A 23330-nucleotide genomic window follows, 5' to 3' on the forward strand; every position below is an offset into this window, starting at 1 on the left:
CAGGACAAGGCAATCTGTCTTACAAGATGTATACACCAGAATGAGTGAAGGTGCAGAAATGGAAGAGCACTAGGCATGGCCTGAGAACAAGGAGCAGAACAGTGCCTACCCTGTGGATTATATGAACCTAATGAGATGAACCAGAGATACCATTTGGAGTCAGACTGTGGAGGATCTTTAGTGCTCTCCTGGGAAGTTTGAGTTTTCTCTGTAAGCAGGAACATAAATCTATCTGGTAACTCAGGGCTGTTTCCCATCGAGCACTCTGCCTTATGAGGTGGGGTGGCCCATTGCCACTAGGGTACTGGGTAGAAGCTCGCTGACTCTCAGGCAGGAGTACTGGGGATGAGTCTTCGAAGTAAGTCAGAGTTGGAAATTCATGACCTTTAAAGTCCTTTCCAATAATGAGTCTATATAAGGGGGTTGTTGAGAGTTCTGAGTGACATAATGACAGGATGGAAACTGGGGAGCCTGAGCCTGGAGGAAGCTGGAGGAGAAAAATATGCAGGTTAAGTGGCCATTTAGGACACTAATATAGTTGTGTAATCAGGAGGGTCCAACCTGTGGGTCAAGGCTACCTGCAGCCCTGCCCCTCTGGAGTTATTGCAGATTCTGGAGTCTATGTGCACACTTGTATTTTCTCAATAAAATGTTACTAAAAAGACTTCTATAATGTGAAGGTCTGAATATGTTTTATCATACTTTAAAAAGATATATTGCACTATAATTTACATACAGTAAAATTCTTTTTTAGGTGTAAAGTTATATGAATTTTGACAAATGTATGTAAGTCATGTAATTTAACAACAGAATCAAGAGTTGTAACATTTTCATCCAAAAAATTCCCTGACACCATTTTGTAGTGAATTTCCTCCTTCCTCCCACCCCCTGGAAGTCACTGATTTGTCTTCTGTCCCTATAGTTTTGCCTGTTCCACAATGTCATACCCATTGAGTCATGCAGTAAATAGTCTTGTCAGTGTGGCTTCTTAGAGTTGGTATAATTTCTTTTAACATTCCTCCATGTTGTTGCATGTTTTATTAATTTTTTCTTTAATTCATGAGTAGTATTCAATGGAGTAGAGATACCACAACTGATCAGTTCACCACTTAGCAACGGTTCAGTTGTTTCCAGTTTTTGGTGATTGTCTCATATGTTTTCAAATGTAAAAAACAATGTTCGTGCAAAGATGGAGAACGTATCTAACAATCATAGGTAGTATTTGTGAAATGGAAATGAGTCGTCCAAGAACTTAGAAACTGTGATGTGGGAGATACACTAAGAAATCAGCCTGGCATGAGAAGAGCAGAGCCATGTCACATCACCTCAGCAGGGGCTCTTTACCTGGGCTCCACAAATCCCTGATGTCTGTGGGCAGAATTCAGAAAATCCATGACTACTGGATAAGAAAAAATTACATCTTTATACAAAGCCTCTGATTATAATTTAGCATTTTCTTAAATTACGAATGTAGATAATAAGCCAGGGAAGTTATTAGCAGTAACTGTGACTTTGTCACCAATAGAAATTACAGATATACTCACATCACATCTAGTCGATGGAGGTATTTTGAAATATTCTTTATGCTCACCCCTACCTTGAAATTATGCTAGTTATTAGACCCAGGGCTAGATTTTGTAACTAATAAAGATGCACGTATATTACTAAGTGACAATTTAAAAAATACTTTAATAGAGGGATTTCAACACATTTGGTTTCCTTTTTCATTCTCTGTATTTAATTTTATGCACAATAAGGTGAAGAACCTGGGCAAAGACACAGAATAATCTCTCCCAGGGCATCAAGGCATGGCTGTAATCGAATGGAATCTATGAGCACATGTAAAGAAAATGGCACTCATCCCTGGAATTTGTTAGCAGTGGAAGGAAGTAAAAAGGAAGTTGTAGTGTATTGGCTTTTTGGACTGCGAACTTTGGCTAGAGTAGGAAACACGGCTGCAAAGACTTGCTACACAGATATGCCAGAAAGAGAATATACTAGTCATTCTGGCCTGCGTGACTGCAGGATTCCTTATGGACTATTACTACACTGAGATTCTTATGCCCTAGTGTTCGAGAGCTTGGTTAGTGAGTCCATTTCTGACATTTCTAATGAAACTGTGATTCTGAGACCCTGGTGGACTTTGGGCATTGGCCAGCCTGAAGAAATTGGTAAATTCGCCCAGGTAATGCCCTGGAGAGAGTGTTAGCTGGCTTCCTCTGGGAGACACTCTGACCTCAGCAAGTGCTTCTCCTACAATGTCACCAATAGTAATCCGGGTGGGGGTGGTGCCACTGGTTATAGAAGGAAGGGATGGATGCAGCAGGCAGTGTTGAGCGAGGACTAATAGCAGAGAGCCAGGGTATTGAGGAAGGTGGAAGTCAGAATGATTCTCTAGTTTAGGACCCAAGAGGATTAGACACGTTCGCCCTGACAGAGACATAAGACAGTGAATCAAAGTAACAACCAAGTAAACTAAGGATTTTGTTTACGACAAGGGAAGTTATTGAATATTTAAAGGCAGATGCTTAGGAGACAGAGCAAGTTTAACTTTAATTTGATGTCCCTGAAACAATCACGTTTTCCTCAAAAAGGCCTTTGGCATTCTGCAAGAGACCGTCTAGACAAATGGACCACGAGAACGAAACAACAGAGTAATAAGCTTAGGTTGATCTGCCTCATCACTCAGAGATGGAGAAGGATGGCTGATTTTGCCAGTGGGCAGGATCCCGTGACCTGCTGAGTGAACAAGGGATTGACCTACAAGTCAGGCTCAATCGCCTTTATCCCCACAGGTGCAAAACCCTCCGTCTTCCCTCACTTCTCAGGCTTTCTGCTCTCTTAGACTCCTCCGCCCATTCCTTCCACTGAGTTCCAGACAGCTTCAATCCCACTGTGCCCAAATTCGCCAGTATCCTCAGTCAGTGCCCTAAGTTCTCTCTGTAGTCCGTCTTGTTGGAATCTGGGTTCTCCCAGCAAGTGCACTTCTCTTGAGCTTTCTTCAGTGGTACCAGTTCCCCAGCCTGATCGAGAGATCCTGGAGGCCTCAGCACTCCTCCTTGGGATTCGCTTATCTTCTCTGCCAGCCTGTGTCCCATGCTCAGTCCTTTCAGTGTTTCTCTCACCTAGAGCCCTAGATGCCTTCTGTCCTTAATCTTCCTCACCCTCTGACTGAAGAACAGTCCTGGGAGGAGGCAATGTGCTCAGTTTGCTTAACGGAAAAGTGACAACATTGTCTTGATCATGCCCTCAAAACATTCATTTAATTAGTATGTAACCTTTATTATAGTTTGATAATTCTTTTCTTTTCTTTTTTTTTTTTTGAGACAGAGTCTCACTCTGTCATTTGGGCTGGAGTGCAGTGGCGTGATCTCAGCTTACTGTGACCTCCACCTCTTGGGTTCAAGCAATTCTCCTGCCTCAGCCTCCCGAGTAGCTGGGACTACAGGTGCACGCTGCCACGCCTGGCTAATTTTTTTTTTTTTTTTTTTTTTTGGTATTTTATTAGAGACGGGGTTTCACTGTGTTTCCCAAGCCGGTCGTGAACTCCTGAGCTCAGGCAATTCACCCACCTCAGCCTCCCAAAGTGCTGGGATTACAGGTGTGAGCCACCGTGCCCATCCAGGTAATTATTATATTCATGTGCATACTTTATTTACTCCTTGTTACATTTTCCACATATTCTTAAAGACTTGCATTAAACATTCAGCCTTCATTTCTTATGTGAACCATTCCTTGACCCTTCTTTTGCTTTCATCTCCAATTCAGAAGAAAGTTCATTATTTCTTCTGGGTTACCCCCATCTTTTATTCTTCCAGACTATTGTTCCTATTTTGATCTTGTTCTTATTTATCTTTTTCTAAGATTATCTGTTATCTACTCTCTATTGTCCTTTCTCCTTCTTTCTCCCTACCTTTTCTAGGTCTCTGTGCCTGAAAACTAATTCATGTCATCCCAAGGCAACCCATCCTTCCCAATCTTCCTACAGCCTTTGCCTAGGACTCTGCCTCTCTTTCTATCACTGCTAATGATGACTCTATGGTGCCACTTCTCCTTTCTCATCGTGAACAGCAGTGATGGCAGTCTACTTTCCCCACCCCTTCTTCTTATAGGGCATTTTTCTACTTCAAGGGTGCTGATATTCTTATCATTACCAATTACAAAAGCATTTTGGTCAGGCCTACACCTTGATCCATTTCACCCAGAGTGGCTCGTCACCTCTACGTAAGGCCATGCAGCTCTGGTCCTCCTGTCCCAGGCTCACAATCGGAATCCCTCAACTCTCTTAGATCGCAGTCGTGCCTCAAGCTCAACATGCCTAAATCTGAACACTGCATTTGACAGCCTGAGAAGTCAGGGAAGATGGAGGAATTTGCAGAACAAATTCCCATTGTTCTTTGTCCCTTGTCTCACTGTTCTTTCCCTAAGTGAAATCCCTGTTCTCCTGACTGGTCAAGGATAGAACCTCAAGAGTTATGTTTGAATTCTGCCTCCCTTAGCACCAGACTTAAAAAAGTAATATCAATTCTATTTCCAAAATATTTCTTCCATTTCTTACTTTCTGTTTCCACAACTGCCAACTGAATTCAAACCTTCCCTGTTAATCATATGGCCTTTTCCAATTATGTCCTAGCTGATCTCCTTACTGCTAATCTATTTTCCATATAATCTTTTCTATAAGCTACTGCCAAATTAATCTTCTTAATGCATACCTCAGATTACATCACATCTCTCTACAAAAGCTTTTCCTCACTCCTCATGGCCAGCCAAATAAAGTCAAATGTCCTTAGTCTGACATTCAGAGACGGCCATGACTTGGCTTTTTGCTTTGGCCCTTCAAAAACCAGCTGAATCCTGGGCAGAGCCTGTGACAGCCCAGCCCAGCTCAGGGCCCTTACCCTTTCCTCATCCATTCTCCCTCACACTTCTAATTATCTGAAGGAGCCAACATCAGTGGAGTGTTGCTGAAGGCAGTGGTTACAGAGAGAAAAGGCCAGATGAGAGGGAGTTATGAGAGTAGATATAAGAGATTCTGTTGACATCAGAAATGGAAAGTGAGTGAGAAGAGCCAAGGATGTCTCTAATATTTTATTTAGTCTTGGAGGATGTTTTGATGGTAAAGCCATTAGCTTATGTGGTTAAAAATATGAAATAAAATGAATCTGTTTTTTGGACATGTTGAGATAAAAAGATTGATATGTAGGCATCCATGCCTAGGGGACAGCTGGAAATGACAGCCTAGGAGATGGAGCTTGGAGGAAATCAGGCTGAGATTCAGCATGTGAGTTTCATTGTAGCATTTGGAGGTCACTACTAGACTAAAAAATATATTTTATTTCATTTTACAGACAGGGTCTTGCTCTGTTGCTCAGGCTGGATTGCAGTGGCATGGCTATAACTCACTGCACTCAGACTCCTGAGCTTAAGTGAGGCTGGTGCCACAACATCCAGCTAACTTATTTATTCATTTTTGTAGAGACGAGGGTCTCATTATGTTCCCCAGATTCATCTTCAACTCCTGGCCTCAAGTGATCCTCCTGCCTTGGCCTCCCAAAGCGCTGGGATCACAGGCATAAATACCAGCCTTGGCCCCTAAAGTCTTTAACAATAAGATGTCCAAGGGTAGAGTGATGGGGTAAACCAACCTTTGGCCAGTGATAAAAGGAAGAGAAACCTCAAATAGAGGTTTCTCCAGGCAGAAGTTAACTCTCCTCTGCAATGCTTTGTACCTCTGTTGAACATTTGTGCCATTCCATCAGAGTTGTTTGTGTTCACGATTTCTCTTTCTTGGGCAATGCTTTCTTACGTTTTGCATCCCCAGTCCTAGTGCAGGGCCTAGCATGCAGGAAATGCCCAGTAAATGCTTGCTGAATGATTCAATAAATGAATGGAGTCAGCGCAGTCACAGCTGGGTCTTGCCTTCTCTTAGTGAACCAACACTTGCATTGCCCTCTACCCTGTTTCTGGCATTCCTGATTCCAGCTCAACAGTCCAATTGCCATTTTCCCACGTTCTTGATTGCATGCGCCCAACTGAGCCAGACTGCTTCTGAGCCCCAGGGCTCCTTGTTTCATCCACTGATCGTGTCCTTCTTTCCCCACCTGCATTAGTTCGTTTTCATTGGACTGATAAAGACATACCTGAGACTGGATAATTTATAAAGAAAAAGCGGTTTAATGGACTCAAAAGCGATTTAATGGACTCACAGTTCTATGTGGCTGGGGAGGTCTGATAATCAGGGCAGAAGGCAAAAGGCACATCTAACATTGCAGCAGGCATGAGAGAATGAGAGCCAAGGGAAAGGGGAAACCCCTTATAAAACCATCAGCTCTCGTGAGAGCTGATGTACTCACTACCATGAGAGCAGTATGGAGGAAACAGACCCCATGATTCAATTACCTCCTACTGGATCCCTCCCACAGCATGTGGGAATTAGGGGAGCTAAAATTCAAGATGAGATTTGGGTGGGGACACAGCCAGACAATCTCACCGCCCACATGCCTGTGCCCACCTTTCCATGGCCACCCATCCTTTTCCCTAGGCTCCTATATTTGTCTGAGGATTATTTCTTCATCTTCAACTTCAGACTCAAATGTAAAGCTTCTTTAGTATTGTTTAGCGGATGGACAGAAGCCTTTCCCTGTGACATTTAAAAGTCTCTAAAATGTGCATTTTAGAAGATAGATTCCCCCTAACTTACATAGCTTAGAACAGATTTGGAAGCTGGAACAAACTTCTTTAAGTTTTTAGATAAATCTTTTATGTCCATGGGGTCAGATGAGCAACTTCTTTCTCCTATCTAATCACACATGCTACCTCAGTGGTTCTCCAAGTGTGAGCCCTAGATCAAGAGTATCACCATTCCCCAGGGAACTTGTTAGAAATGTAAATTCTAGGGCCCTACTCCAGAAACACTGAATCTGAAACTCTGGGGCCTGGCAATCTGTTTTAACAAGCCCTCCAGATGATTCTGATGCGAAAGTTTGAAAGCCATTGTCTTAGACTCAACTAATAGCCAGGAGTGAGGTTTGGGCAATGGAATCTAGAGTCTGGTTTCTTTAAAAGCTTTGCCACCTCCTAGCTGGGTAACTTTGGCCTGGTCATTTTGACTCTCTGGACTTTAGTTTTTTTCGCTCTAGGAGATAAAATTTTTGAGTCAGTTGATCTCAAATTGTAGTCATTTTATTCTATAGCTTTGCGAACCCCTCTAAAGACAGCAATGGCAAATTCCCATTTAGTTTACAGGGCAAGACTTCAGGGATGGCTAGGTACATTAAAAGGGCTAGGCTGACTGGGGACCCCAGGTACATGACTATCTCTGGTTTCCTCTGACTTTGCTTAGAAATAATTGGATTATCTCTAAGAAATGGATTATTTCTAAGAAATGGATTGCTTAGAAATAAATCCACTTGTCCAGGTGTCCAAGAAGGACATCTGGCCTCTGCTAATCAGATGCTAAAGTTCTGTGTTGAGAGAGGCAAAGCAAATGATCTGTGACATGTGGGTTCTATTAACATGTGGGCTCTCTCTAATCTGCACAGAAAGATCTGTTTGCAGACTGTAATGGCTTAGGAAGGTTGGTGCACAAACAATGATCAACCTGGGTTTCGACAGGCAGAAGAGTTGCCCAGAGAGTGACTTGGTGCTGGCATGTTATAGTTACTTATAAATTCAGTAGAGGAGCTTGTTCATTGTGCTCTCAATTCAAAGAGTTTACACTATAAGGTCACTCTGAAAATGAGTGCTGATTCTGCCGGAGAAGAAAACCATGTCATTAGCTGCTTGTGTAGTCAATACAATTCCCTTGAAACACAATTCAGCTTCTGTTCTTTTAACGCATATTCATGCCAGCACTATAATTCTTCAGCTGGGGTAAATGTTTGCACACGAAAACAAAATTAATTTATCCATAGCTTTATCCAAGTCATGTATAACCTCGCTTGGCCTTCTCTCTACCGTTTAGTTCTGCGAACTGCTCCAAAGTCATCCTGAAGATCAAGTGTGATTGCTGCTGATTGGGGTTAGTAGTCGCCCTAATAGCACACTTGCAGTCAGCCCACTGTGTTTGCAATCTCTTACCTCCATCCCTGTGGTACTGTTGGAGCCAGCTCCTGAGATGGGTAAGCTGCCTACCTTGCATTATGTCCATCCCCTAGAGTCCTTCCTTCACTGCCTGCCTCTGTCTGGAGACCTCAAAGGCAATAGACACAGCATTTGTACTTGGAGCTCCATAGGGTCACTCATTGCTGAGTTTTTAAGACATTTACATGAGTAAGTGGAAAATGTCTGTGCATGTTAGATTTTTGAAATTTCTGTCTTATCAGGGTCAGCTGAGGGAATATTGATTTAAAAACTCAACTGAGACTCCTGTGTACAGGGGATGGTTTGAATTTTTGGTGCCACCATTTTTTGAGCCTTCTAAGTATCTCCCCACTTTCTTATACTAGAGCCATACACAGATCTGTGCACACCCACCCTGGCTGTGAGGGCGGCTAGGCAAAGAAATAATATTTCACGTGAGAGGCAAAGTAGTGTAACAGGAACATGCATGGGCTTTGGATTTTCAGAAAATCTTGGTCTGAGTCTGACTTGCACTAGCTGATTAACTTGTGTTTTCTTATACAACCTCTGAGGCTTAGTGTCCTTATCTGTTAAACAGTGACAAGAATAGCATCTGTCTGTTAGGGATGATTGCATTCAATAGTGGATAAGCAGCACAGCACCATTTATGGGCCATAGTCATTCATAACTACTGGTTCAATCAGGTGGAGGTACAAATGGGGGTTGGCAGACCTGTCCTAATTTTTATTTGAGCACTTTAATCCTTGAGTCTGTTTGTTGTTCGATGGAGAAAGTTGCAAGCCCATGGCTGTCTGGATCCACATTCCAGACTTTTGGATAGCAATCACTTTATCGTGACTCGTTCTAAGACCCATTTCATTTTTGCTCCGAATGCAAATACAATGTCAAAATATAATATGTAAGTCTGTCAGAATTTGGATATTTATTAACTTGACAGTTGCCTCATAGTTTATAAGCATGTGGAAATGTAAGGAGTTAGAATGGCATCTAAATGAGGCTCCTGTTTGTTTTAGTGGGACACACTATGCTAAATGGCTATTGCACCGAGTACTTTGTGAAAATGAAGGCAGTGAACTGGGTCAAGGGAAGAGAGTTTTGTTGTGTCTGTTAATATCACGGAATATTATGAAACTTGGTCCTCACCTTTTCCTAGCTACACAAGGAAAATGCTCTGAATAATCCTCACTGGCGAGAGAGGAGGATTGGATCTGGGCCTTATTGTTGATTATAAACTGAAATAGAACTGTTTAAGTCAGATTTATTGATTGCGTATGATTCTAGCTCCCAGCAAATTGGTCAAGGGTGACAGTTGCGTCAGTTGCCTTTAAACTTTTCCCTAAGCTTTGAACTTCTGCAAATTTAGAAGCGAATTTTTGGCAGACTCAGTAGCCATGTGTTCATAAATGGTGAACCTGGATTCTGGCTGCAGCTAGCAGCATGCCACCTGACTGTGAATGAGGAGAGGAACCACATTCGGTGTATGGATCAGTAGTTCCAAAATGTTCTAATATGACATTGAAATTCTTTCAAAGGTCAAAAAATCCTGGGACCTGAACTTCTAATATCTACCTATTTAAAAATAAATGTATAATAAAAAGTCAGTAATGGCTTGAAATGACTTTGCATTTTATTTTATTTTTTTAAATTATTATTTGAGACAGAGTCTCATTTTGTCACCCAGGCTGGAGTGCTGTGGTGTGAACACAGCTCACTGCAGCTTCAACCTCCTGTGCTCAAGCAAACCTTCCATTTCAGCCTCCCAAGTAGCTGGTACCACAGGCATGCACTGCCACGCCTGGCTAATTTTTAAACAATTATTTTTGTAATGATAATGCCTCTTGACTAGGCTCGGTGGCTCACACCTGTAATCCCAGCACTTTGGGAGGCTGAGGTGGGTGGATCCCCTGAAGTGAGGAGTTCAAGACCAGCCTGGCCAACATGGTGAAGGCTTGCATCTACAAAAATACAAAAATTAGCTGGGTATGATGGCAGCTGCCTGTAATCCCAGCTACTTGGGAGGCTGAGACAGGAGAATTGTTTGAACTCAGGAGGTGGAGATTGCAGTGAGCCAAGATCGCGCCATTGTACTCCAGCCTGGGCAATACAGCAAGACTCCGTCTCAAAAAAAAAAAAAAAAAAAAAAAAGAAAAAGAAAGAAAGAAAGAAAAAAAGAAAAAAATATACAATGCCTTTTCATGTTGCCCAGGCTGGTCTCAGTCTCCTGAACTCAAGCCATCCTCCTACTGTGGTCTCCCAAAGTGCTGGGATTACAGGTGTAAGTCCCCTGGCTTGTATTTTATAAATCAAATGTGTGTGTGTGTCTTTGAAAAACAGTAACCCATTCTGGATGAATATCAGCTCCAGACCACCTGAAATGCTTAGGCCAGGGACTAGCAGGCCTTCTGCTATATCTTTGTGCCTCAGACTCTGGGGACCCAGAGATGGGGAACAGGAGCACCTTCCCTTGGTCCTGAAGGGGAGCTCTCGAGGCTTCTCCTGCCAGTGCTGCATAGCTGAGAGCTTGCTGGGATGTGGGAGGGAGTTCAGTGAGTGAGTGAGTGAGTGACTGCCCATCTTGAGAGTGAAGAGCAGTCCTAGGTCTTGGCTATAAGGAAATGTCTAGCATTACTGTCCTTGAGCAAGCGAAGCCTCCTGTTTGGAGAGTGTGTCAGGAACCAGGTTATATACTTAAAACCAGAGGCCTGTGATAAAGTGCTCTGTTAGTGGTGCAGACCGAAATTGCCTAACACACGTGGGAAATGGGGGGATCTCAGTGTTCAGTTGTGGCATTAAAGAAGACTTGGTGGAGGAGGTTTCACCGAAGTCTAGAGTAAACGATAAGATTCAAAGACAGAAATGAAGCAGGGAGAAGGAGAAGGGAGTCCTATCAGTGAAATTTTCATTACCCTTTGCCCACGTAGAGACCGTTTTCGCTTTCCCGCTTTCCCTCCTTCTCTCTTTCCTCCCTTTCCCCCTTCTCTCCCACGTGTCCATCCTGTGAGCTTGTACCTTGTACAAGCCCTTATACCTTGCTAGTGGCTCCAGCAGAGACTGTGAAGAAGCATAGAGTAGGTAGATCTTCTGCAAGAGTATATTAAGTCAGATGTGGTTTGCTCCTGCTTGGCTGGGAGAACAGGTTAAAGTGGGATCCTGGGCCCTCTAGACCATCCAGGGGCTAGAGTCCATAGGCTCAATGCTCAGTTTGTAGCACCCTCAGCACAATTGTTCTGGAAACTCTCTCCTGCTAGATACTTCTTGATTTGGCCCCACAGTTATTGCACTGGGTACTGCCTGAGCAGCTTTTAGAGCCAAATCAGAGATTAAGATCCCAACCTCGGAGGTAGCCAGATTGTTCCCTGATGTGGGCTTGCAGGAGGAGTCTGCACTGTGCCTGCCACCCTCACCCAGACCTTGTCCCACCTGGAGGAAGCCTCCTCGCCTCCTCTAGGGCTGTCTGCATGGGCCCACGGCAGTCTGAGGAGGAAGGGGCCTGGGAGCTGGTAGCTAGTGGGGAACGGGAAGCATGCTTGGGCCCTGGTACATCATGTTCGGTTGGATTCTTGGCTGGGATTTGCCATTCAAAGCCATCAATTTTACTTCGTGTGTTCTTTCAGTCTAGGGCTTGAACTTTCTGGGAAAGCAGTACAAAAAAATGGTACAAATGAAGTTGGGGGATTATCTGGGGATTTCAAGAATGGTTGATTCCCTTTAAGAAGGATAATCTGGACTTGAATGTATAAGGGTTGCAATTTCAAGCCTTATGCAGGCTGCAGGGGGCTGCGTGAAAACAGTGAATAAGAGAGGAATGTATGCACAGAAGGGGATGTGTCTCTTCTTAGGACTGGAAAATTGGTCTTCTCATTGTGGCTTCCTCTGAGCGCTAAGCTGGAGCTGCCAGATCAGCAGGGAATGCTCAGCGAGAGGCTCTCAGAAATCACTCCTCCTCTCTAAAGGCAGTAGACTCGTCAGTCGATGCTATCTTGCTGGGCTACCGTGACTGAACTTTTTTGGATGTTTGCATCTCTACCTCTGGGATTTCTCTCATTCATTAGGAGAATTCATTATCCTCTGTTCTTGCAGAGAAAAATCTCCTTAGGCAGCTGCTGGGAATAACTGTTAAGTGGTTCCTAGTACTTCCGTGGCTACACCTGTCCCAACTAGAAGACAAGCTGGGGTCTTCTGTAAGGGGATAAAGGTAAGGTAGGGTGGAGGAAGGATCAGGAGCTCTGAGTCAGACAGACCTTATCCAAACCCTGCTGTTACCACCTTCTAGGTGTGTAGGTGAATCTCAGGTCTCCCAGAGTGTCTGGTTCCTCCTCTGTATTCCTGAAGATTGGTAAAGATTGGAAGAGCAAGATCTGGAAAGCACGGGTTTAACAAAGAATCGGCTCTCAGTCTATCCTTCTATTTCTTCACTTGAATGGCTTTTTATAAAACCTCTTTCCAATATGTTGCCTTCTTTCAGCCCGGTCTTGTTTTTTATCTCCTATACATCATTTACCCCCTTTATCCAGTGGATCTCCTTAAATCTGCCACCTGACAGCTTCCCCTGATGATAAACATCTTGCATCAGTGAGGTGCATTTGTTATCATTGAGAGCCAACACTGATGCATTATTCTCAACTGCATCTATAGTTTACATTAGGATCCGCTCTGTGTTGAATGAGGTTTTGACCAATGCATGATAACACTTAACCACCATCACTGTATCTTATGGAATAGTTTCGCTGCTCTAAAATCCCCTTGTATTAAACCTATTTATCCCTCTCTCTTTCCTTCCCTCACCTGCAGCTCCTGGCAACCACCGGTCTTTTTACTGTCTCCATGGTTTTACATTTTCCAGAATGTCAGACAGTTGGAATCATATAGTATGTAGCCTTTTCAGATTAGCCTCTTTCACTTAGCAGCATGCATTTAAGATTTCTTTGTGTTTTCATGGCCTGACACCTCATTTCTTTTTATCGTTGAATTGTATTTTGTTGTATGGATGTGCTCCAATTTGTTTATCCACTCGCCTTTTGAAGGGCAACGTGGTTGCTTCTAAGTTTTGAAATCAACTATGCCAAATTATAAATAAAGCTGCTATAAATATGTGTCCAGGTTTCCCTCGTGGGGGACATAATCCACATGGAGACCAAGAGGAAAATACCCGAATCTTAATGTTTGCCCCTTGCTATTTAGGCAATAGGGTTGTGGAATAAGTTTCCTAATCACTCTGCTAACTTAGCCCTGCCCTTTTCTTTTACTTGAGGGCTGAGACCAGTAAGATTCTCATTTTCTTTTCTTTCTTTCTTTTTCTTTTCTCTTTTTTTGAGATGCAGTCTTGTGGTGTCACCCAGGATGGAGTGCAATGGCTCACTGCAACCTCCGCCTCCCAGGTTTAAGGGATTCTCCTGCCTCAGCCTCACAAGTTGCTGGAATTACAGGGGCCCACCACCATGCCCAGCTAATTTTTTGTATTTTTGGGAGAGGTGGGGTTTCACCATGTTGGCAAGGCTGGTCTTGAACTTCTGACCTGAGGTGATCCACCAGCCTTGGCCTCCCAAAGTGCTGGGATTACAGGCATGAGCCACTGTGCCCAGCCTTTCTCATTTTCTATTTGCTCCTATTTTTATACAGTCATTTCTTATCCTCTAACTTTTAATTGCCTCAATAAAAAAGAATCTTGCAGGGCAACTGTGGCGGCTCACGCCTGTAATCCCAGCACTTTCGGAGGCCGAGGTGGGCAGACTACTTCAGGTCAGGAGTTCAAGGCCAGCCTGGCCGACATGGTGAAACCCCATCTCTACTAAAAATACAAAAAATTAGCTGCGTGCCTGTAATCCCAGCTACTCGGGAGGCTGAGGCGGGAGAAGAGCTGAAACTGGGAGGCAGAGGTTGCAGTGAGCTGAGTGGCACCATTGCACTCTAGCCTAGGTGACAGAGTGAGACTCTGTCTCAAAAAAAAAAAAAAAAAAATCTTGCTAAAAATAACTCCCGTAGATGGAGGTAGTAGTAAACAAAATCAGTGAATACATGTTGTTCCAAGCTATTAGGTTTTTCTGTTTCTTATTATTTTCCATTCTTTTAAATAATTTTAGATAACTTTAAATGAGAATGAAAATATGGTCCCAAGGTCATTTGGGAATGATTTTCTTGGGTGATTGAATCAAAGTGCCCCTTTCTTGAGTTGGTGTCAGAAATAAAGAAAGAAGCTGAGGTGAGCAAAGCCAAAATGAAAACGAAGCAGACACTTTTTTCCGAGTGTATAGATGAAAGAGCCCCAGTGACACGCACATTGTAGCAAGCTATGTGTGAAAATGCTTGTATATATGTGTCTACGTTGATAAACCTGGATGTCTAGGTGTCCTACTCCATTTTGTGTTGCTATAAAGCAATACCTGAAACCGGGTAATTTATGTAGAAAAGAGGTTCATTTGGCTCACAGTTCTGTAGGCTGTATAAGAAGCATGGTGGCAGCATCTGGTTCTGGCGAGGGCCTCAGGCTGCTTCCACTCATGGCAGAAGGTGAAGGGGAGCTGGTGTGTGCAGAGATCCCATGACCAGAGAGGAAACAAGAGAGAGGGGGCGGTGCCAGGCTCTTTTTAAGAACCATTTATCATGGGCATTAACGGTAAGAACTCACTCATCCCCAAAGGAGGGCACTCATTAATTCATAAGGGATCCGCCCCCATGGCCCCAACACCTCCCACTAGGGTCCATCTGCAACACTGGGGATCAAATTTCAACATGAGGTGTGGAGGGGACAAATAGCCAAATGATAGCGCTAAGTGCAGTTTACCACTTGGAAATAGCTCCGTACAGGGACCTGATCAGTGATGGAGTAGCAGTTGGGTGTGAGGGTTGTTGGGGCAGAGGGTAGGCCCAGGAGAAGGGATAGCACTCAGAGACCTGGATATGGATTCCTGGGGCAGGGGGCAGAACTGCAAACCTTACCAGGCCTGACTGCAGAAGTGATAGCGCCAGATCAGGGACTAGCTCAGGTGCAGGTAACGGGGAAATGCCTCACTGCCAGGCCCTGTTCTTCATGGCAGGCTAAATAAGGCACTTAGAATAATTTGTGTGCAAGTTTATTTAATTTAATGTCAGAGCTGAAGCCAAGATTAAGGTCCCCAACCAAGAAGAATGATTAACAAAATTCAGGCACCAAGATCCTGCTTACTTTTTATTGTGAGGCATAATGATGTGCAAACTCAAGACAAATTGGATGCCCTAATTATAACTCATAAATATTAAAAATAATGACTGACATCAGGGTTTAGCTTTGAAATTGATGGCAGTGAAATTCTCACCTGTGCCTCCTGTGGATGTTTAACTACATTCTCTATATTGATAATGACAGCATTTAGCATGCAGTGGAAGAAAAATATAATTTGTCAAATGCATGATGTGCATTAACAGGTAACAGTATTGCCCCAGCACTTCCTGTAGAAGACCTCCACATAAACAAATACAGAGCTCACACAGAAGAAGAGGTTAGGACTTGAATGAATTTGATGTTATTCCTTCTCTGGGTATTGATTTCTTCTTGGTACTATATCTGATTTTCAAACTTCCCCTTTTTGGTGTTTATACATTCAACTTTAAGGAATTACATTAGGGGAAAACATTGTTTTTAATTTTGTTTTATTAATTTTTTTGTTATTGGGACAGGGTCTCACTATGTTTCCCTGGCTGGTCTTAAACTCCTGGGTTCAAATGGTCCTTCTGCCTCGGCCTCCCAAAGTGCTGAGATTGCAGGCATGAACCACTGAGCACCCAGGTGAAAAACTATTGTGACTCTGGAAAAATTCCCAGGAAGCTTTTTTATACATAGTCGTATGGACTAACCCTACATCTTCTTCGTGCCCATAGGAGGAGTGGAGTGGGACAGGTTTGGTGGGCATGAGGTGGACCCAGCCTGGCAGTATCAAGGCTGGGGCATAGGGGTTACCCGGCATACTAGGATGCATGAGGCAGGAAATGGAATTCTTATTCTGAAGGAGAACAAGGGGCAAAGCTGTGGTAATACATCCAAAGCCTGCTGATTAAGAGTCAGCAGAAGCCAAGGTTCAGAGCAAATTTCTGGTGAGAGAAAGTAGCAAGGCCAGGAGGTGGCAGAGTCTGGCAGGGAACGTGAGCAGCAGCCTGAGCGAAGCATGGAGATGGCGTGCAGAGCATGTGGGTTTCTCCGTGGCCCTAAGCAGGCTTGCTCAGGCACCCTCGTTAAGTCAAGTGGGCTGCAAAAAAGCAGTGCATCCCTTGCAAAACTGGAAATGTTAAAAATGCGTCAGGCCTAAGTGTCGGTGTGCATCTACCCAAGAACGCCTTCCCAAGAGTGGCGTGATCCTCTGGCATGAGAGGAGTCAAGCAGTAGGTGGCTGCAGGGTGTCTCACAATGTCAGCCATGTCATGGGTCTGGGTTTTGCTTCTCTGTGATTCTCTTGACTTCTCTCACAGTTCTCAAGACGGCCACCAGAGCTGTCTTCTGCAGAAGCCTGAGGTGGGAAAAGGACATTTCTTTTTATCAGGGAGAAAGCGACACCTTTTCACAACTTTCCTTCTGATCCTGTGAGCCAGGATTGGGACACAGGCAGGTCCTGGCTACGTGTGATGGTAGGACAGCCAGTGCCTGGCATTTTGGGTTTTATCATCCAGAAAGGAAGACAATCCCAGGAAATGGCTATTGTTAAGAGTGCCATTAAGACACTCTTAAGAGTACCATTAAGACACAATGACAGTGCCTGCCACAGCGTTTTAATGTTCCAGAGCCTTTAAGGTCTTGCTTAGAAAATATAAGGAAATTGTAACCACACTGCAGTTTCACGTCACAACCAATCTTTTCAATTGCTCTCCATCCTTGTTGAAAGAACAGTTATTGACTCACCAGAACTATTCTTGAAATCCTGAATGTGAGGCAAACAGGAAGCTGGTATTTCCTCTTCCGCTGCTGCTTGTGAATAACTGGAGGTGGCAGGTCCTGGTTGAGAACTCTCTGCTAAGAAAGAAGGAAGGTTTGGGGGAAATGTTGGTGTCAGTAGCAGAGCATGCATAGGTCATGAAGTATATCGCTCGTCAGAGAATCTGTTACATGTCAGCTACCGTGTGATGAATGTTCAGTGCATGAAAAAAAATTTAGACAGAAAATATATTGGGTCCACCTCAGAGTCAACTTTCCCATGGCTTTCTCTGAATTCAGCCAGTGCTGTTTGGCACTGCCATGTGTTCATGCGTCTAATAACTTACTGCAAAGCTATAAATCCTGGAGCAGGACTGAAATGTACACAGGGTGCTGGATCGTTCCACGGTCAGCTTTGGCTGTGTTAGAACTATATTTTTCAGAATTCCTTCCCTCTGTGGATCCTAAATAGAGTTGGTCAAAAGAGACACTTGCATGAGATTTGAGAGGCAGAAGAGAAATAGCCGTTGTTTTCCTCTGGAACTCTTTGCAGGCTGATATCGTGGCCATCAGATGGGCATATGCCCTGCAGGTCCCAGCCCGTCTTTGCTCTGTTCCTCGCCATGTCCAGCTCTTCTTTCTGACTGTTGGCCCAGCACCAGCCACTTGGCCGTAGGCCTGCAGTGGACAAGCTCCCTACCCACACCTCCAGCTCCTGCACTGTCACCCTATTTCAGCAGCCGAGCAGCACTTGGCCTTCCTTTCCTGATCCCTAGCAAGCTCTGGTGTGTCCACTTGGCCAGGGCTTCAGGAGGACCAGACAGTGAGTTTTCTCTGATACTCTCACTTCCCCTGCCAGATTTCTGTCGTCCCAGCTTCTCCCACAGTTGTGTCAGGTCTAATCCCTATCCTAAGTCTCTTCTTCCATGATATCCACGGTGACTCTACTTTCCTGAACGCATGCTGATAGATACATGCTGCTATTCAAATCTGCATAGAGTTGGCCTTCATTTGTTTTCTGTAACTGATGTTTAGAGCCCCATTTCTACCAATTCTGGAGGCTGGGATGGGATACTACTGAAGATTGCCAACGCAAGAAAATTCTGTGTCTTAGGGTTTTAAAGCTGTCATTTCGGGGTTAACTTAAGCTGTCTTGCCTCTCCCTCCTGTCTTCATAAAATGCTCCTGGATACAGGGAGAGACCTACCCATACTCCTGGAGGGATGGGCCTCTCTCAGCATGCTGGTGTCTGCTGTGGAATAGCTAGGCTGTCCTCAAACGTTCTGCACCATTCTTTCTTGACATGTGTCCAGTTCCGCATGTCCTTTGGACCAATATGCTGAGACTTGCCGCTGAATTTCAAGGCCTCTGATGTTTACCTCTGTTGATGAGGGGGCCACCTCTCTGGCCTCATCTCCTGACCTGGGCCACCTGTTCTCTCTGCATCTCCATGTTGCCTTCTGGAACACTCCAGGTTTCCTGAATTTCATGCCAAGCCTGTGAAGGAATCAGGGTGCTATCTCAGGACAGCTTAGAGGGTGTCTGCAAATTAGGGGGCATCTATAAGCAGGGAGGAGTTTCTAGAAGTCACCAGAGAAGAGGTGATAAGAATAGAGCCATACCCTGGCGCTTGACATGGAGGTTTCTGAGGTGGAACGGTTTTAGGAGCCGATAGGCTCATGGATCTGGCCCAGGAGTGGGTAGTGAACTGGAGTATGTGGGAAAGTCCAATAATTAGAGTCATCAGACCTTGTCTATATGCCTGGGAGAGTTCAAGGAAAGCGCTGAGAAAGTTTGCAGAGAAAGCAGAAGGGAGCTCAGGAGAGTAGAACAATTGTGAACTCCGTAAGCCAGCCTCATGAGTTTCAGTGCTGGCTCTAAAGTCAGGAGTGGATCCTTTCTTGAGCCTCTCATTCCCCAGGTGTTAAATGGCAAAAATAATGTCCCTTCTGTGGACAATTGTGAAATATTCAGCATATTGCAGGGACCGGGTGCATGGTAATCCCCACCATTAGCCGCAGTCACCACTCGTCATCAGCTGCCAAGTGTTAGTGAGAAAGTAGTGAGCAGTGAGCATGCTTCCTTCAGATGCCCCGCACTTCCCCTAGGACTTCTAAAATCCAGATGATGCATATATTTGTTATATTTGTTTCCATTTTTGGTCTTTTGGTTCTCATGCGAAACCAAAAAAAACTGCATCTTACAATTTTTGATACCTTGAATCCAGGAAATATATTCCTGTTCCTCCTCCATGTAGATACAAGATTCTGGTAGTTTGGTGTTCTTTTTATCTCATTTTGCCACTAGATGACAAGCCTATTCTGTTATTCCTGCACCCCCGCACTGCCCCAACCCCATCAGTGGAAATGACTAATAAAATTTTGTAATAAAATTATAGCTAAAATTTTGAAATGGAAAAATAAGGTAATCTCAAACGTACAGATATCAAAATGCAAAGTTTTGAAAACAAAGACTATCAGAAATTTACACAATCACATTCTGCTGCCATCATTTCTTTAAACCTCTGCTTTACGCCATGAGAACATGAGCTCCTTGTGGGCAAGGGCCGTGTTATAAATCTTTCTTTGTTCTGGACTTAGAAAGTGCAATCCTGCTGCCAGACCCAGTGGATTTAAAAATTGAACCTGCAGGAGAGAAAGGTCTTTATGAATTTATTATGCACATCAAGCAAGACTAAGATAATTTCTAAGAAAGACTGATGCCTCGGCTTGAAACAATAGCGAAAGGGACTCCAGTGACACATAAGAAAGAACTTCCTGACACATATACTGTGAACCCTAGGAGTGGATAACCAAGAATGATATAAGATGTTGGCCCCATTCCCTCCTTTCACAGGTTGGCAGGTATCTCCCAATGGGAGGATTGGACTAGTTGACCTCTCTCAAGCTTCTTTTAATTCTCTTTGTGATTGTAAATGTGTTTTTCTTTTTACTGCAAATTATTGCTGCTATTTTCCCCACTGGTGAAAAGCTATTGTAGTCAGTTTTTTTGTAGAGACTTCAAAGCATTTCATGGCCTATCTTCATTAACCTGGGCTAGTGTGGATTTCCGTAGAGGCAGAAAAACAGAGAAGCTCTACTGAGCAAGCTGGGGACCCTCCCCACAGTCCAGGATCTGTTCTTTTGCAAAGATCATATGAGTTTTATAAACCAAATAAACAAAGAAAATTTGTTTCGCTCTGAAGGGGGAAAAAAACCCCACAAAACAAACAAAACCAAACCAAAACCAATAGCAACTTTGTCTGACCTTTTCCATCTCCTGTAAGCCTCAGAGATATTGACTGTGTCTTGTAATAGCTGATCTTTTGACTAAAAAGGAATGCTAATCAGCCTGGCTTTGCCAACCTTTATTTGTTACCCAGTTGCTAAGTGATAGCTAAAGATTAGCCAGTCACAGGTGAATGGAAATTTCTACCCTGTGCTTTCTTTTAGAGACGAAAAATAGTTTTGGGCATTTAAAGAAAAAAAACCCCACACTTCTACAACTTTGGGTCTTGAATTGCTTTTAAACAGCTTTTCTGTGTCCCAACAAATCCAAACATTGGAAGAGGTAACAAACGGTTTTCTGGAGTTCTGAAGTGCCCCTATCCTTGACTTTTTTTCTCGTTCCCCTCATCCTTTCTTTAGCTGGGGTGAACTGTCTGATGACGCAACAACCGTGAGACAAACCACCGGCATCTTTTCCAACTCTTACTCACCCATCAAATGGGGGCAGAATAATAGTACTGATCACTAGGACTGGTATGAGGACAAAATCAGACAACAGTATGATAAATGCTCAGCATAGGGCCTGTCAGAGAAGGTACCCCTTGCAGCCTGGATTCTTTATTAGTGCTGTAATCACTGTCACCACTAAGGTACCCCGTGCAGCCTGGATTCTTTATTAGTGCTGTAATCACTGTCACCACTAAGGTACCCTGTGCAGCTTGGATTCTTTATTAGTGGTGTGACCGCCATCACCACTAAGGTACCCCGTGCAGCCTGGATTCTTTATTAGTGCTGTAATCACTGTCACCACTAAGGTACCCCGTGCAGCCTGGATTCTTTATTAGTGGTGTGACCGCCGTCACCACTAAGGTACCCCATGCAGCTTGGATTCTTTATTAGTAGTGTGACCGCCGTCACCACTAAGGTACCCTGTGCAACCTGGATTCTTTATTAGTGCTTTAATCACTGTCATCACTAAGGTACCCACTGCAGCCTCGATTCTTTATTAGTGGTGTGATCACTGTCACCACTAAGGTACTCCGTGCAGCCTGTATTCTTTATTAGTGGTGTGATCGCCGTCACCAGTGTCATGTACCAGGTTCTCTCTGTGCTCCAGAGTATTATTATTCCAAAGGGAAATGCACATTGAATTTTCTCTCTTAAAGACTGCTTGAAGTACAATACCTTTTGACCTGGGTAAGAATCCTTGAGTAACAGAGGCCATTGTGTCTGAAAGCTTTACCTGTGTACAGGTGCGCTACAGTTGCATGAACTTCACCTTTGGCTTGCTCATCTAAAAAGTGAAGCAATAGATCTTGTAAGTGACACACAAGTTTAGAAAGGTCAGATAGTGTGGTAGGTAGATCTATTCCAGGTTCTCTTGCAATTACCAAAAGGAGTTTGGGAGGATCTCTGTCTTGTAACTCAAACGCCTCATTAATCCACATGTAGCACTGCACAGAGCTGATTTCGTTGTTGTTGTTGTTGAGATGGAGTCTCACTCTGTCACCCAGGCTGTAATGTAGTGGTGTGATCTCAGTTCACTGCAACCTCTGCCTCCCAGATTCAAGCAATTCTCCTGCCTCAGCCACCCCAGTAACTGGGATTAGAGGTATCCATCACTACACCCAGCTAACTTTTGTATTTTTAGTAGAGATGGGGTTTCACCATGTTGGCTAGGCTGGTCTTGAACTCCTGACCTCAGGTGATCCTCCCGCCTCAGTTTCTCAAAGTGCTGGAATTATGGCGTGAGCCACTGCACTCAACCCAAAGAGCTGACTTTGGCACTCGACCCACAGAGCTGACTTTGAATGAACTCTACCAATAACCTGCTGTTTACAATTTTTTTTTTTTTTTTTTTGAGACGGAGTTTCGCTCTTGTTACCCAGGCTGGAGTGCAATGGCGCGATCTCGGCTCACCGCAACCTCCGCCTCCTGGGTTCAGGCAATTCTCCTGCCTCAGCCTCCTGAGTAGCTGGGATTATAGGCACATGCCACCATGCCCAGCTGATTTTTTGTATTTTTAGTAGAGACGGGGTTTCACCATGTCGACCAGGATGGTCTCGAACTCTTGACCTCGTGATCCACCCGCCTCGGCCTCCCAAAGTGCTGGGATTACAGGCTTGAGCCACCGCGCCCGGCCTTGTTTACAATTTTTATATGACAAACAACATGGTAACAAACATCCTTATACATATCTTTTCATAATTGTGAGATGATCTCCTGAGGTAAGATCCTAGAAGCTGGGCTGAAGAATTTGGTTCTCTTTCCATGGATCAGGTCATTAGATGATCAGAGGATACATCTGGTAGCAGATGTTCTTCAACCCCAGTTATCAGAGCTGTATCAGGAGTAAGGGGAAAGGAACATGAAGAATTTGTTTTCCTCTGCTTCCTTTTACTTCCTTTATAGTTTGTCTTAGTTTACCCTATTTCTTTTTCTAACCCTCTGGTTTTTACTTATGGCCAAATATTACTGGAGTATGTATGACAGGTAGGGCAGGGCAGGGAGCATAAATATTGAGTGAATATTCTTTTTAATCATGATCTATTTTTGTTTCATTTCAGCTTCTCAATGTGGATCAGTTAGGCAGATTTTTCTAACTTGTAGGACTATAAATCCTTAACAAATTTCTCTGATTTTTAAGACTATAAGTCTTAAAACTAGCAACAACGTGGATTTTTCTATGCTTCCTTAGAGCGCTCTAGATTATGTGGGAATTTTATTTGTCCTTTTTTGCAAGAAAAACTCCTGGGTGACAGAGCTCATTCCTCAGAAAAGCACGAATTTCCACATGTCAATTTAACCAGCCATTTAGCTGCTCTTAAAGAAGTCTGAAGAATGCTTCGCTTGTGTGTCTTTTTCCTTCTGTGTCCACCTTTAACTAAATGTTTCTTCTGAGTGTCTCCATTTCTAATTCTCAGAGAAGGGAGTTAACTGGATTGATTATTCATCATCATCCCATTGTGGGTAGATCTCTGAACAGTCTGTCTCTTGGGTTTCTAGACAACCTGTAGATGGCTACTTTTAGGCTCAGTACCTCTCTCTCATCCAGTCAGCTGCTGGTTGAGCGTGTGGTTGGATGTGTATCATATGGAATGGAAAGATCCTCTGAGGCTCTAGAATTCCGAGTGAGGTGAAGG

This window comes from Saimiri boliviensis, chromosome 13 (genome assembly GCF_048565385.1).
Source record: "Saimiri boliviensis isolate mSaiBol1 chromosome 13, mSaiBol1.pri, whole genome shotgun sequence".
Classification (NCBI taxonomy): Eukaryota; Metazoa; Chordata; class Mammalia; order Primates; family Cebidae; genus Saimiri; species Saimiri boliviensis.